General features: G+C 39.2%; 1 protein-coding gene and 1 long non-coding RNA gene across 3 annotated transcripts in view; one reads left to right on the top strand and one right to left on the bottom strand.

Annotated features, from left to right (window-relative positions):
- SPART (spartin) overlaps positions 1-13,737 on the top strand; it is a 90,396-nt gene that overhangs the window by 14,812 nt on the left and 61,847 nt on the right. The window lies entirely within an intron of this gene.
- The window catches only part of LOC113920892, a 35,400-nt gene continuing 33,159 nt past the window's right edge, over positions 11,497-13,737 (bottom strand). For both annotated transcript variants that reach the window (XR_003519415.1, XR_003519418.1), the window contains one exon: positions 11,497-11,650. This is a non-coding gene — a long non-coding RNA (uncharacterized LOC113920892). The remainder of the gene's footprint in view (positions 11,651-13,737) is intronic.

Consider the following 13,737-nt stretch of genomic DNA (forward strand, 5'->3'; position numbering starts at 1 on the left):
GCACTGAGCGTGGAGCCAATGTGGGGCTCAATCTCGTGACTCTGAGACCACACCCGGAGCTGAAATCAAGAACCAGACACTTCACCAACTGAGCCACCCAGGCGCCCCAAAGCAGTTACTTATTTCTAAAAACAGAAGAATATGGTGTTTTCTGTTGTGGTTAAATATGACTGTTGACTCACTAACTGATTTTTACTTAGAAATTACATACAATAATTTATTATTTAAAATAAGCAGACATCATTATTTCCCTTTGAGATGAAGAATTAAATTAATATTGAATACCTGTTCTGAATGAAGATGATTTTCAAATCAGGTCACATTAAGATCTCTTCATTTGCTATGAGGGTATATTTGATGTTATTACCACCAAAAAAAAAAAAAAAAGGGGGACAGGAGAAAACTTTTAGAAGTGATAGATATGTTTTGGCATTGACTGTGGTGATGGTTTCACTGTTGTATACTTATTCCCAAATTAATCAAATTATATACATTAAATAAAGTTTTTTGTATGTTAATTATAACCTAAATAAAGTATTTTTTTATTGGTCTTCTTTCCCTGTGATAGAAGGAATGTGAATTAGTATGACAGTTGATTTGAGTAATTAAATAATATTTCAGGATTAATTAGATTTGAAGCTTTGTCTTTCCAACTATTCTGAATCAGTTTTCTTATGATATTCTGCTGGTACAGTTTGTTGAAATAAGTTATCCGCTATGGCTCTTGGTCTCACTGATAGATTCAGTGCTGGCAGTACTATTTAATTCTGTTATTACTCAACCACTATATAAGAATTACATGACCTTTATGAATATTATATATTTATCTTTCAAACTCTAGGTGGCTGAATCTTTACCTCGTGGGAATATGTGCTCAATGAAAATATTGAAAAGGTGATTAAAATTTAATAAAGCTGCCAAGTCAATGAGATTCATCTCTTTAGAGATAATTTCCCTTGTGAGATTTTAGAAATGATATAAAATTCATTTTCAAACATTTGTCTGCAAGGTTTTTCAGATTTACTTATACTAAGGAGATACCACTGAAGCTCCAGGAAAAAAAACCCTGAGTTTTAAAGGCTTCAGAGATTTTTTTTTTCTTGCTAAGACAAAGAAAAGCATTCTAGCAAAGGTGTACGAAGTTACAAACAGCAGTATATTATCTAAATTTGCTTTGGAAAGAAAATTAAAAGGGCATGTGGAACTGTTTGATGCTATTTCTCTTACATGGTTTTCTTGAAATTCTGAAGCCATACAATGAACAAAAAGGTCATCTGATAAAACGCTTATATTTGGGACAAACTATTGCTCAGAAATGAAGCTGACAGTATCTCACAAACTTTTGTTTTTAATAATGACTTGACGAATGTGCTTATTTTTTAATTTAACAAAGCACCACACTTACCTACTAAGAATCAAAAATAAGATAGTCTGCTTCTAGCAGTAGGGCAGACAGGTGTTTTGTTTTGTTTTGTTTTGTTTTTTAATCCTCTTGCAACAGAACACCTAGATGCCAGATATATTTCACAAAAAATGTGTAGCTGAGATCATACAAAAGTAAGAGCATGCCTAGGGATCTTACATAAAAAAAAGTCTAATATCTGAGTGCTAATCTAGTTATGAGGTCTCACCTGATCTCAAGGTATCAGAACAGCAGGGAACTAGAGCCTTGTTTCTTCATCTTCTTCCTCTTTCTCCCCCTCCCCCTCCCCTTGCTCCTTCTCCACCTCATTCTCCTCCTCCATAGAGTCAGTTTTATTAATAAAGCACCCTGAAGATCTACATATGTTGCAGGTTTCATGTTTACAGAGAAGGAGCTTTTCACCATGATGTGTTAGGATTTCCAACTCCCTGGTGAGTTTTTCAAATACTGAAATAGAGAAGCTGCCTCAAATACTGAAATAGAGAAGCTGCCTCAAGGGACCCTAGCTTCCCTTTGGCTCAATATGCATGAGGTAGTGGTTCCCCAAAGTAAATATAAACTAGATATCCTTAGGAGATTCTTTTGGTTAATCTACTGCTGGTCTCTATCTTGGAAAACAATGAATTCCTGCAGAGATCTATAATCTCTACAAATATAATTACAGGAAGAATGGCTGGCTTATTCCCATTTAATAGCATTCTGGAAAAAAAAGTGTTAGCATCTAAAAAGGGACATACCCTTCACCAATCTATTAATAAGAATAAAATTTGTATGAAACACCACAGATTAGATATTAGATGGATTTTGTATTAAATGACCTTTAAGGGTTAGTGAGCTCCTTTTTAGTGAGTTTTTTTTTTTCAAAGGAGATCTGTGTTGACTTCACATGGTTTAAACTACAGTTTTGGGCACCTGGGTGGCTCAGTCATTAAGCGTCTGCCTTCGGCTCAGGTGATGATCCCAGGGTTCTGGGATGGAGCCCTGCATCGGGCTCTCCGCTCCGCGGGAAGCCTGCTTCTCCCTCTCCCACTCCCCCTGCTGGTGTTCCCTCTATCGGTGTCTCTCCTCTGTCAAATAAATAAATAAAATCTTTAAAATAAATAAATAAATAAACTACAGTTTTTCTGTGAACTACTCTCAGTGTGCACCTACGTACTCATGTGTCAGAGCCACATGACCCTTTTACTTGGATTTGTGGTTCAAATTACACTTACCTACAGCATCCAGGAAAACGCCAAACACTTAAAGGGGTATCAGGTTGATAGTGAATGGGAGCACCTGATAGAATGAAATACAAGTCCTCTGTGGAGAAGTATGCCTTCAACTCAGAACTCAGGATGCCCCAAATTAGCCAAATATAGCTCCCAATATGAAATGGCAAAACACATAAGCAAATAAACCACCATGGGCAAAAGTCATCAGAAACTGAAATGGCTGAATGAGACATGAAAGGATTCAGACACTGAAATTATCAGATGGATAATATAAATATTTACAGAGGCCAGCTGTCAGTTTCATTGTGGTTCCTTTAAAGGTATCAAAAATATGAATAAAGAATGGCAGTACTGTAAATGGCAGTTTTGGGAAAGAACAAGTGTTGATGAGGATGGGGAAAAAAGCAATCCTTGTACACTGTTGGTGGGAATGTAAATTGGTGCAGCCCCTGTGGAAGACAAAGAACTAAAAGAACTAAAAATAGTTCCTCAAGAACTAAAAATAGAAATACCATATGATATAATTCTGCTAGTGGGTAATTACCCAAAGAAAACAAAAACTCTAATTTGAAAAGATACATGCAACCCTATGGTTATTATAGCATTATTTACAGTAGCCAAATATGGAAGCAACTTAAGTGTCCATCAGTAGAGGATAAAGAAGATGTGGTATATATAGAGACAGCGGAATGTTACACAGTTATAGAAAGGGATGAGATCATGCCATTTGAGGCAACATGGATGGAACGACAAGGTATAATGCCAAGTGAAATAAGTCAGATTGAGAGAGACATACCATTTCATTTATATGTGTAATCTAAACAAATAAACAAAAAGCAGAATCAGACATATAAATACAGAGAACCAACTAATGCTTGCCAGAGGGGAGAGGGGTAGGGAGTTGGGAAAAATAGGTGAAGGAGAGAGGGAGATACAGGCTTCCAGTTATGGAATGAATAAGTCATTGGGAACAAAAGGCACAGCACTAAGCAGTCAGGGACATTGTAGTCGTGATGTGTGGGAACCAATGGTAGCTACACTTGTGAGGAACATATGTGAACTTGTCGAATCACTGTGCTGTATCCCTGAAGCTGATGTAACGTGTGTCAACTATACTCAATTTTTTACAGAAAAAAAAAGGAAAAGAGACTGTACGTTAAAAAATAAAAAGACATTTTCCTAAGGATATACTTTAGAAAGAAGCAAAGTTCTAGAAGGTAGAACTGAGATAAGGAATGGTAAAGAAATTTGCGAATATGGATAAATATACACAATTGTCAAAATTTGGGAGATAAAATATGGTAGGGTCATCAGAGCATTGAATCTGCTTCAGAAATTTCTTCTCCATCATATTCCTTTCTCCAGTCATGGGAATTTTGCAATATCTGAGCAGTCCTTGGCTTCATCTTTCAAAGATTTTAACATGTAGCTTCCCTCTTTCTCCTTTTTTTCTCCTCTCTCCTTTCAGTGCTGTAGACTGAAAATTTATAGATTTAGGACTTTTATTCATGTTTCAGCAAATATTCATTGAACGCTTGCAATATAGCAGAGATCGTTTCAGGCAATGAATATACAAAACATCTTGCTGTCTAGACACATGTATGAATGAGTATATGGAATACAGTGCTAAAGATGCTGTGATAGAAATATTCAGATCAAAGAAAGGAGTGATTAATTCTGAACCTGGAGGAGATGGAAAAGACTTCATAGAAAAAGTATTTCCAAGCCAGCAGGAGAAATCAAGGACATCCCAGGCAGAAGTATGCATGTGTGTGCGGAGAGGACTGATATGAAATCATACGACGTGTTAGAGGAACCTCAAAAAAGTTTCACATGGCCTTAGCATGAAAAAGGAAGGGTTGAGTCCATAGTAAAAGATAAGACTGGAGAGAAAATCAGGGGGTCAGCCCATGAAGCACTTGTCTATCAAGTTTAGAAGTTTAGGCCTTACTGAATGGACAGCAGGAAATCGTTGAAGGGTTTTTAAGCTGGGAAGTTACATAGTTTGCCTTTAAGATATATCATGTGCCATTGGTGTGGTAGGTAAACAAACCATAAGACAGAATTCCATTTGAATACCAAGATATATAGCCAGTCTGTAGAGCAATGCAAGAAAACATCTGAAAATTTAAGGGTAAGGTCAGAAAATATGACCATCTAGGGGTGCCTGGGTGGCTCAGATGGTTAAGCGTCTGCCTTCGGCATGGCTCATGGATCCCAGGTCATGGGATTGAGCCCCATGTCCAGCTCCCAGCGCAGTGAGGAGTCTGCTTCTCCCTCTCCCTCTGCCTCTCCCCCTGCTTGTGTTCTCTCTGCCTCTCTTTTTAAAATGAATAAATAAAATCTTAAAGAAAGAAAGAAAGAGAAAGAGAAAAAGAAAAGAAAGAAAAAGAAAAAGAGAGAAAGAAAAAGAGAAAGAGAAAGAAAGAAAAAGAAAGAAAGAAAGAAAAAGAAAAGGAAAGGGGAAAGGAAAGGAAAGGAGGAAGGAAGGAAGGAAGGCTGGAAGGAAGGAAGGAAGGAACCAGAAACATGAAAACCAGGGAATTAAAATGCTGATGAGGTTAACCAACCTCAAAATACTTTATAGATATACATCAGCCAGATAAGCTTTGTAGAGGTGTAACATATATCAAGAAGACCAGACAGCCCTCACACCTGAGATACTAGAGGGTTACTGAGGAATACCCAATATTTGAATGAGTATGTCTCCAGAGTTGCAAGGAGCATTCATCATTGGTCAATAACTCACCCCCTTCCATCATTGTGCTTAGCCTCTGATTCACTCTTCAGAGCAGATACCAGGACAGAGCGCCCTGCGCAAATGGCAGTTACCAAATTATTCTGCCAGCTATTGCCCCCATTATAAATAACAGTTTTCGGGTCTATTAGTCTCTTTTTTGGTTTAAATAAATCAACCCCCCAGAATTGCATCAATTTTAAACAAACCAGTAATATTTGTTTTTCTGAGCCTAACAAAGCTGAGGACCATGAATTTATCCAAGATAATGCTCACCTGCCAGAAAGTTTCTCCTTGGCAATATCTTATTGGCAATAATATATATGATTATCTAAATGTCCTAAAAAATATCCATCCTCCTCGGGCGCCTGGGTGGCTCAGATGGTTAAGCGTCTGCCTTCGGCGCAGGTCATGATCCCAGGGTCCTAGGATCGAGTCCCGCATCGGGCTCCCTGCTCCTTGGGAGCCTGCTTCTCCCTCTGCTTCTCTCTCTGTCTCCCTCTCTGTCTCTCATGAATAAATAAATAAAAATCTAAAAAAAAAAAAAATCCATCCTCCTCTTAGCTCCTCCAGGCTATATCCAGCTATGCAGCATGAAGTGGTAGAGCTCTGAATTTTATTCCTGGCGTATTGTCTTCAAGTTTTGATTGGTTGACAGCTAGTTGCCTTTTACCCCATGAGCCAATGGTAACATTTTATAATTCACTTGGAGAATTTCACAGATACATATTTTGGATTTGTGGGTTTGGGATCTGAGGACTTTAAATTAGGACCAGTTTCATCTTAATAATTTCTGCTCACTGGCCATAGTCTGGAATTCTGTACATTAGCATTCCACAGATTTTTAAAAATTATTTCCTTTTTTAAATTCAGTTAGCCAAGATATAGTACATTATTAGTTTCAGATGTACAGATCAGTAATTCATCACTTGCATATAACACCCAGTGCTCATCAGATCACATGCCCTCCTTAATGCCCATCACCGAATTACTCCATCCCCCCCAACCTCCCCCCAGCAACCCTCAGTTTGTTTCCCATAGTTGAGTCTCTCATGGTCTGTCTCCCTCTCTGATTTCTTCCCATTCAGTTTTCTCTCCCTTGCCCTATGATCCTCTGTGCTGTGTCTTATATTCCACAAATGAGTGAAACCATATGATAATTGCCTTTCTCTGATTGATTTATTTCACTCAGCATAATACCCTCCATAATACCAGAAGATGTGATATATATATACATATACATATATATATCACATCTTCTTTATCCATTCATCTGTTGGTGGACATCTTGGCAGTTTCCATAGTTTGGCTATTGTGGACATTGCTGCTATAAACATTGGGGTGCATGTGCCCCTTCAGATCACTACATTTGTATCTTTGGGGTAAATACCTAGTAGTGCAATTGCTGGGTTGTAGGGTAACTCTATTTTTAACATCTTGAGGAACCTCCATACTGTTTTCCAGAGTGGCTATTCCAGCTTGTATTCCCACCAAAAGTGTAGGAGGGTTCCCCTTTCTCCACAACCTTGCCAACCTTTGTTGTTTCCTGACTTGTTAATTTTAGCCATTCTGACTGGTGTGGGGTCTCATTGGGGTTTTGATTTGTATTCCCCGATGCCAAATGATGTTGAGCATTTTTTTCATGTGTTTGTTGGCCATTTGTATGTCATCTTTGGAGAAATGTCTGTTCGTGTCTTCTGCCGATTTCTGGACTAGATTATTTGTTTTTTGGGTGTTGAGTTTGATAAGTTCTTTATAGATCTTGGATACTAGCTCTTTATCTGATACGTCACTTGCAAATATCTTCTCCCATTCCATTGGTTGCATTTTAGTTTTGTTGACTGTTTCCTTCACTGTGCAGAAGCTGTTTATCTTGATGAAGTCCCAATAGTTCATTTTTGCTTTTGTTTCCCTTGCCTTTGGAGACGTGTCTTTTCGGCCGAGGTTGAAAAGTTGCTGCCTGCATTCTCCTCTAGGATTTTGATGGATTCCTGTCTCACTTTTAGGTCTTTCATCCATTTTGAGTTTATCTTTGTGTATGTTGTAAGAAAATGGTCCAGTTTCATTCTTCTACATGTGGCAGCCCAATTCTCCCAACACCATTTGTTGAAGAAACTGTCTTTTTTCCAGTGGATCTTCTTTCCTGCTTTGTCAAAGATCAGTTGACCATAGAATTGAGGGTCCATTTCTGGGTTCTTTACTCTGTTACATTGATCTATGTGTCTGTTTTTGTGCTAATACCATACTGTCTTGATGACTACAGCTTTATAATAGAGCTTGAAGCCTGGCATTGTAATGCCCACAGCTTTGGTTTTCTTTTTCAACATTCCTCTGGCTACTCAGGGTCTCTTCTGGTTTCATACAAATTTTAGGATTATTTGTTCCAGCTCTGTGAAAAAGGTCAATGGTACTTTTTTTTTTTTAAGATTTTATTTATTTGACAGAGAGAGACAGCGAGAGAGGGAACACAAGCAGGGGGAGTGGGAGAGGGAGAAGCAAGCTTCCCGCCGATCAGCGAGCCCAATGTGGGGTTCGATCCCAGGACCCTGGGATCATGGCCTGAGCCGAAGGCAGACACTTAACGACTGAGCCACCCAGGCGCCCCTCGATGGTACTTTGATAAGGATTGCTTTGAATGTGTAGAGTGCTCTGGGTAGCATAGACATTTTAACAATATTTGTTCTTCCAATCCATGAGCATGGAATGTTTTTCCATTTCTTGGTGTCTTCCTCAATTTTGTTCATAAGTGTTCTGTAGTTCTTAGGGTACAGATCCTTTACGTCTTTGGTTAAGTTTATTGCTAGGTATCTTATGATTTTTGGTTCAATTATAAGTGGGATTGATTCTTTAATTTCTCTTTCTTCTGTCTCATTGTTAGTGTACAGAAATGCAACTGATTTCTGTGTGTTGACTTTATAACCTGCCACGTTGCTGAATTCTGGTATGAGTTCTAGCAATTTTGGGGTGGAGTCTTTCGGGTTTTCCACATAGAGTATCATGTCATCTGCAGAGTGGAGTTTGACTTCTTCTTTGCCAATTTGAATGCTTTTTATTTCTTTTTGTCGTCTGATTGCTGAGGTTAGGACTTCCAGTACTATGTTGAACAACAGTGGTGAGAGTGGGCATCCCTGTCATGTTCCTGACCTTAGGGGAAAAGCTCTCAGTTTTTCCCCCATTGAGAATGATATTCGCTGTGGGCTTTTCATAAATGGCTTTTATGATGTTGAGGGTCCCTCTATCCGTACACTGTGGAGAATTTTAATCAAGAAAGGATGCTGTATTTTGTCAAATGCTTTTCTGCATCAGTTGAGAGGATCACATGATTCTTGTCCTTTCTTTTGTTAATGTCCTTTCTTTTGATTGATTTGCAGATGTTGAACCACCCTTGCAGCCCAGGAATAAATCCCACTTGGTCATGGTGAATATCCTTTTAATGTACTGTTGGATCCTATTGGCTAGTATCTTGGTAAGAATTTTGGCATCCATGTTCATCAGGGATATTGGTCTGTAATTCTCCTTTTTGGTGGGGTCTTTATCTGGTTTTTGGATCAAGGTAATGCTGGCCTCATAGAATGAGTTTGGAAGTTTTCCTTCCATTTCTATTTTTTGAAACAGCTTCAGAAGAATAGGTATTAGTTCTTCTTTAAATATTTGTAGAATTCCCTTGGGAAGCTACCTGGCCCTAGACTCTTGTTTGTTGGGAGATTTTTGATTACTGCTTCAATTTCTTTGCTGGTTATGGGTCTATTCAGGTTTTCTATTTCTTCCTGTTTCAGTTTGGTGTTTATAAGTTTCTAGGAATGCATATTGCTTAATTTGTTGGCATATAGTTGCTCATAATATGTTCTTAAAATTGCTTGTATTTCCTTGGTATTGATCATAATCTCTCCTTTTTCATTCATGATTTTATTAATTTGGGTCCATTCTCTTTTCTTTTTGATAAGTCTGGCTAGGGGGTTATCAATCTTAATTCTTTCAAAGAACCAGCTTCTAGTTTCATTGATCTGATCTACTGTTCTTTTGGTTTCTATTTCATTGATTTCTGCTCTAATCTTTATTATTTCTCATCTCCTGCTTGCTTTAGGCTCTATTTGCTGTTCTTTCTCCAGCTCCTTTAGGTGTAAGTTTAGCTTGTATATTTGAGATTTTTCTAGTTTCTTGAGAAAGTCTTGTATTCCTATGTACCTCCCTCTTAGGACGGCCTTTGCTTCATCCTAAAGGTTCTGAACAGTTACGTTTTCATTTTCATTTGTTTCCTTGAATTTTTTAAATTCTTCTTTAATTTCCTCGTTGACCCATTCATTCTTTAGTAGGATGCTCTTTAGCCTCCAAATATTTGAGTTCTTTCCAAATTTCCTCTTGTGATTGAGTTCCAGTTTCAAAGCACTGTGGTCTGAAAATATGCAGGGAATAATCCGTCTTTTGGTACCAGTTGAGATCTGATTTGTGACCCAGTATGTTTTCTATTCTGGAGAATGTTCCATGTGTACTTGAGAAGAATGTGTATTCCGTTGCTTTAGGATGGAATGTTCTGAATATATCTGTGAAGTCCACCTGGTCCAGTGTGTCATTCAAAGCCTTTATTTCCTTGTTGATCTTCTGCGTAGATGATCTGTCCTTTGCAGTGAGGGGAATGTTAAAGTCCCCTACTATTATTGTGTTATTATCAATCTGTTCCTTTAATTTTGTTATTAATTGTTTATAGAATTGGCTGCTCCCAAGTTAGGAACATAAATATGTACAATTGTTAGATATTCTTGGTGTATAGACCCTTTAAGTATGACATAGTGTCCCTCTTCATCTCTTATTACAGTCTTTGGTTTAAAATCTAATTTGTCTGATATAAGGATTGCTACCCCAGCTTTCTTTTGATGTCCATTAGCATGATACATTGTTCTCCATCCCCTCACTTTCAATTTGGAGGTGTCTTTGGGTCTAAAATGAGTCTCTTGTAGACAGCATATGGATGGGTCTTGCTTTTTTTTTTTTAAAGATTTTATTTATTTATTTGAGAGAGTGAGAATGAGAGAGAGAGAGAGCACATGAGAGGGGGTGGGTCAGAGGGAGAAGCAGACTCCCTGCTTAGCAGGGAGCCCGATGTGGGACTCAATCCCGGGACTCCAGGATCATGACCTGAGCCGAAGGCAGTCGCTTAACCAACTGAGCCACCCAGGCGCCCTTGCTTTTTTTTTTTTTATCCAATCTGATACTCTGTGTCTTTTGATTGGGGCATTTAGCCCATTTACATTCAGAATAACTATTGAAAGATATGAATTTAATGCCATTGTATTACCTGCAAAGTCACTGTTTCTGTATATTGTCCCTGTTTGTTTCTGGTCTATGTTACTGTGGGGCTCTCTCTTTGCTTACAGGATCCCCTTTAATATTTCTTGCAGGCCTGGTTTAGTGATCACAAATTCCTTAAGTTTCTGTTTGTCCTGAAAACTCTATCTCTCCTTCCATTTTGAATGACAGCCTTGCAGGGTAAAGGATTCTTGGCTGCATGTTTTTCTCATTTAGTACCCTGAATATATATATCATGCCAGTCCTTTCTGGCCTGCCAGGTCTCTGTGGATAGGTCTGCTGCCAGTCTAATGTTTTTACCCTTGTAGTTAAGGCCTTCTTGTCTCAAGCTGTGTTCAGGATTTTCTCTTTATCTCCAAAATTTGCAAGCTTCACTATTATGTTGGGGTGTTGATCTATTTTTATTGATTTTGAGGGGGGTTCTCTATTCCTCCTGGACTTGAATGCCTGTTTCCTTCCACAGATTAGGGAAGTTCTCAGCTATGATTTGTTCAAATATACTGTCTATCCCTCTCTCTCTTTCCTCTTCCTCTGGGACCCCAATCAATTTAATATTGTTTTGCTTTATGGTATTGCTGATTTCTCAAAGCCTCCTCTCATGATCCCTTAGTTGTTTTTCTCTCTTTTCCTCAGCTTCCTTACATTCCAACATTCTGTATTCTGTGTCACTGACTTTCTGTTCTGCCTCATTTACCCTAGCCACTAGAGCATCCAGTTTAGACTGCATCTCAGTTAAAGCATTTTTAATTTCGGCCTGACTAGATTTTAGTTCTTTTATTTCTTCACTAAGGGATTCTATAGTGTCTTTTATGGTTTTTTCAAGCCCAGCTAGTAGTATCTTTATAATCATTATTCTGAATTCCATGTCCAACATTTTACTTATATCCATATATCCATATAAATCTATGGCAGAGGGTATTACTTCTGGTTCTTCCTTTTGTGGTGAATTCCTCCATCTAGTCATTCTTCTAGCTAGTCCAGAGAAGAACAGATAAACGAGAGAACAAAAGAGAAATGAAAAGTTAAAAATTTTAAAAAAGTAGCAACCACAACCCCAGCAAAATATACACTAGACAAATTAGAAGAGATCAGAAACCAAAAAAGTGGGGGAAAAGAATATAATCAAACAGGTTGACAGAACAGGGTGATACACTTGGTCCTGGGTGTATTTTGGTCTGTTTGTTAGAAGACACTTGATCCCACATTGTAAAGATAGAAAGACTTATATATATATACACAAAAATAAAATTGAATACAGTGAAAGGAAGCCAAAAATGAGACTATATCTATAAAATGTGAATGTAAAAATTAAAGTTAAAAAAAAACCTTAAAAACAAATAGTTGAAAAATAAGAAACTAGTTGAAAAGGAAAAAAAGCAAAGGAAAACTTAAAACTGAAAGATAAAAGAATCATGACAAAAATCTTGAATTCTATATATTATTTTCCCGTAGCACTGGAGTTTGGCAGTTCTTTGTGCTCTGTAAACTTGGTATTGGCCTGGTGTTCCAGCTGGTCTTCTGGGGGAGAGGCCTGTTGCACTGATTCTCAGGTATCTTTAGCTGTGTGGGATTGCATCACCCCTTGCTCGGGGGGCCGGGCTCAGTATAAGCTACTTGGGGTTGTTCTATGTGGCTTTTGTTTCCTGAAGTCTTTCTGCGCAGCTTTAGAGGATGAAAATAAAAATCGCCCAGCCCTGATCTTCAGCCCCAGAGCTGAGAGATCCCGGCCCCCTCTCTTCAGTAAACCCTCAGGGAAAAGCAGTCTTCACTTTTGTGTGAGTCAAACTCTTCAGACTCCTGCGGTGTGTGCCAGTGCCAATCCTCCCAGGGAAGGGAGGGGGTCACCTTGGGGCTGCCGCATGCAGGGCCCCTGCCTGGAGAGGAGTCACCTGATCCATGGGTCACCGGACCCATGCCGCCCCTCCCAGGGGAAGGAAGGAGGGTTAACGCAGTTTCTGCCCTTTGCAGGGTCCCTGTACAGAGTGGTCGCCCTATCATGCCGCAGTTTGCGGTTTATGGCAATCAGAGCTGAGAGCCCACTCCTGGGCTGGCTATTTGTAGCTGGTTTCCCGCTCCAGTGCTTGGGAACTCTGCTGGCTCAGGCACCCCTATTCTTTCTGTGACCCCAGGGATCTGAGACCACACTGTCCAACCTAGGATTCTGCCCTGCTGTGCCACCTGAGCACCTTTCAGGCAGGGATGTCTCTCACTGGAGCAGACTTCTAAAAGTTCGGATTTTGTGCTCTAGGGCTATATCACGTTCCGATGGCCAGTTTACAGAGGCTTCCTCCCCCCACCATTTATCTTCAGATATATCCCCTCAGATTCACTTCTCTGCACCTCCTACCTTGCAAAAAGTGGTCGGTTTTCTATTTGTAGGATTCCAGCAATTCTTTTCTTACATCTCAGGTTGAATTCACTGGTGTTCAGAATGATGATAATTATCTAGCTAAATTCAAGGGACCAGGATGAAACGAGGCTCCTATTCTTCTACCATCTTGCCTCCTTCCTAGCATTCCAGATTTTAATGTTTATGAAGCAGTTTTAAAATTTCCATTGACTTATACTTTCAAAGATTTTATGCTTACTTTTTTAAAAGATTTTATTTTAGGGACGCCTGGGTGGCTCAGTAGTTGGGCATCTGCCTTCGAATCAGGTCATGATCCCAGGGTCCTGGGTTCGAGCCCTGCATCAGGCTCCCTGCTCGGCGGGAAGCCTGCTTCTCCCCCTGCTTGTGTTCCCTCTCTCACGGTCTCTCTCTCTGTAAATAAATAAATGAAATCTTCAAAAAAATAAATAAGAGATTTATTTTAGAGAGGGAGAGTGTGAGTAGGGGGAAGGGCAGAGGGAAAGCATCTCAAACTGAGAGCAGAGCCCCCACATGGGTGGGGCTCAATCCCAGGACCCGAAGATCATGACCTAAGCCAAAATCAGGAGTCGGTCACTCAACCAACTGAGCCCCCCAGGTGCCCCTAATGCTTACTTTTAAACACCCTCAGGTTTGTTCATATTATAACAAAAAGATTTTAAAAATAATTGGAAGCATTTCAAACACCATC

Source organism: Zalophus californianus, chromosome 3 (genome assembly GCF_009762305.2).
Source record: "Zalophus californianus isolate mZalCal1 chromosome 3, mZalCal1.pri.v2, whole genome shotgun sequence".
Taxonomy (NCBI): Eukaryota; Metazoa; Chordata; class Mammalia; order Carnivora; family Otariidae; genus Zalophus; species Zalophus californianus.